Genomic DNA, 2,927 nt, shown 5'->3' with positions numbered 1-2,927 from the left:
ATGAGTTGAACTCAAAGATCTAAAACTTTTACTATACACACAAAAGACCTATTCCTCTCAAATATTGTTCAAAAATCTGTCTAAATCTATGTTAGTGAGCATTTCTTCTTTGCTAAGATTATCCATCCAACCTCACAGGTGTGGCATATCAAGATGCTGATTGAACAACATGATTATTGCACAGGTGTACCTTAGGCTGCTCACAATAAAAGGCCACTCTGAAATGTGCAGGTTTATCACATGGCACAATGCCACAGATGTTGCAAGTTTTAAAGGGCGGGGGGGTGCTTTGCCCGTGAATTGAATGTTACCATAAGCCGTCTCCAAAGGCGTTTCAAAGAATCTGGCAATATATTCAACTGACCTCACAACCGCAGACAAGGTGTAACCACATCAACCCAGGACCTCCACATCCAGCAGGTGCACCTCCATGATCGTCTGAGACCAGCCACCCGGACAGCTGCTGCAACAATGGGTTTGCATAGCCCAAAAATTTCTGCACAAACTGTGAGAAACCATCTCAGGGAAGCTCATCTGCATGCTCGTCGTCCTCTTCGGGGTCTCGACCTGACTGCAGTTCATCGTCGTAACCAACTTGAGTGGGCAAATGCATATTGTATGTATATTAATGTATATTCGATGGCGTCTGGCACGTTGGAGAGATGTTCTCTTCCCGGATAGATCCCGGTTTTCACTGTTTAGGGCAGATGGCAGACAGCGTGTGCGGCGCCGTGTGGGAGAGAGGTTTGCTGATGTCAACGTTGTGAATCAAGTGGCCCATGGTGGGGGTGAGGTTATGGTATGGCCAGGCGTATGTTATGGACCATGAACGCAAGTGCATTTTATTGATGTCATTTTGAATGCACAGAGATAGCCGTGACGAGATCCTGAGGCCCATTGTTGTGCCATTCGCCCGAGACCATCACCTCAAGCATGACAATGCACAGCCCCATGTCGCAAGGATCTGTACACAATTGGAAGCTGAAAACATCAGTTCTTGCATGGCCAGCATACTCACCGGACATGTCACCCATTGAGCATGTTTGGGATGCTGTGGATCGGCGCATACAGCAGCGTGTTCCAGTTCCTGCCAATATCCAGCAACTTGGCACAGTCATTGAAGAGGAGTGGACCAACATTCCACAGGCCACAATCAACAACCTGATCAACTCTATGCAAAGGATAGGTGTTGCACTGCGTGAGGCAAATGGCAATCACACCAGATACTGACTGCTTTTATCCTAGTGTAAAACAGTACATTTGTCAATATAAACAAGTATCAAATAATTATAGTTGCATATTACTTACATATACAAAGTCTTCAACCAAGTATCCAGTAAAAAACGTGTCCGCATCATTCAATTTACTGCATCAAGAGATTACCTTAATGAATTATTGTGGCCTGTAGGTGCCGCCAAAAATAATTACCACCCAACCTAACCTTTAGGGATTCCCCAAATGTGGTGCATATGTCCCGGGGACCCGAAAAGGTTTTCAGCCATGAAAGTCTTAAAAGTAAGTCATATAAGATTTTTTTTTTTTCCAAGTTCAGATCTATCTTTTTAAAGTTGTATGCCCTTTTTTTTCTCCAAAGAAAACACTTTTTTAAATGGACAAAACAAAAACCTAAGTAAGTCAAATATTTGATGTAAAGTGATTGGAACCTTAAATAGGTAAATAATTCATAATAACATTAATTTTGATTCATAATTATTTTTTGAGCATTGACCGTTTTAAATAAAGTTCCACCTTGTAGGTCCCTTGGACCCTCAGAGGTCTCACTCACACAATTGTTAAAAGTTAGTCATATATATATATATATATATTAAAAAAAAATACTTTGAACACTTACATTTCTAGAACAACTTCAGATCTATACATTGATAATCGATTTGTATTATGTTTATGTATGTTTTACATCCTTTTTGTCAAAGAAACACCCCTTTTTCTACAGCAAAAACACATATTTTCCTCCCAAAAATTTAAAAGCCTAATATTTTGATGGGAGCCTTAAAGACAGCATAAGTCCATTACAGACAGTTATTAATAAATAGATTAGTGTTTTATATATCTATCGTTGTTCTCTGTTTGACTCATTTCACTTGATCAAACCTTTCCTAACATTCCACACTATAAAATAATAACAGTATTAGGGCTGTGAATCTTTGGGCACCACACAATTCGAATCAATTCTTGGGGGTAATTATTCGATTCAGAATCGATTTTCGATTCAAAATCAATACTTTTTTAATAACATTGGCTGCCAGTTCTACGAGTAACTACATTCCTCCATAAAATTAACAAACAGCTCTGATGAATTTCTAAATGATTTAAAGATAACTGGTTTTGTTTAATAAAATTCTAACCAAACATTTAATAAAGTCTAAAACTGCTACGGCAACAAGAGAAGTATCCAACACTTTTCTTTTCTAAACAACATGTGTACAGCTTATATGGTCATCTACATCAACAATATGATTTGTCTGAGTGGCTGAACAGGACAAATGGAAAAAAATCAATAAAGAAATAAAAAAATCTATTTTTTTTAGAATTGCTTAAGAATGGTTACAAATAAGAATTGTGATTTATTCGAAATGTTTTTGACACCCTCAAAAAGTATGTATGATTACTACTGATAACGTATCATTTATTAATTAATTAATCAATTATTTATTGTTACCGGCCAATACTGAAGGCTTCAATATCGGTATCGGAAGTGAAAAAGTTGATATAAAAGTTAATATAAAAACATTTTTGGGGGATATCTCGTTGCATTATTAGATCATCTCAAACTATTTTACCACTGCAGAGTTAAGAGTTTGGGTGAGGTCATGTATTTACTTCAGAATCACATTATTAACTATGTGACTATTTTTTAACTACTTCTACCAGCAGTTATGGTGGCAGAAGTAGTTAAAAAAATAGTA

Source organism: Nerophis lumbriciformis, linkage group LG12, assembly GCF_033978685.3.
Source record: "Nerophis lumbriciformis linkage group LG12, RoL_Nlum_v2.1, whole genome shotgun sequence".
In the NCBI taxonomy this organism is placed as follows: domain Eukaryota; kingdom Metazoa; phylum Chordata; class Actinopteri; order Syngnathiformes; family Syngnathidae; genus Nerophis; species Nerophis lumbriciformis.
The sequence above is the reverse complement of the archived record's forward strand: the minus strand, read 5'-3'. Positions refer to the sequence as shown.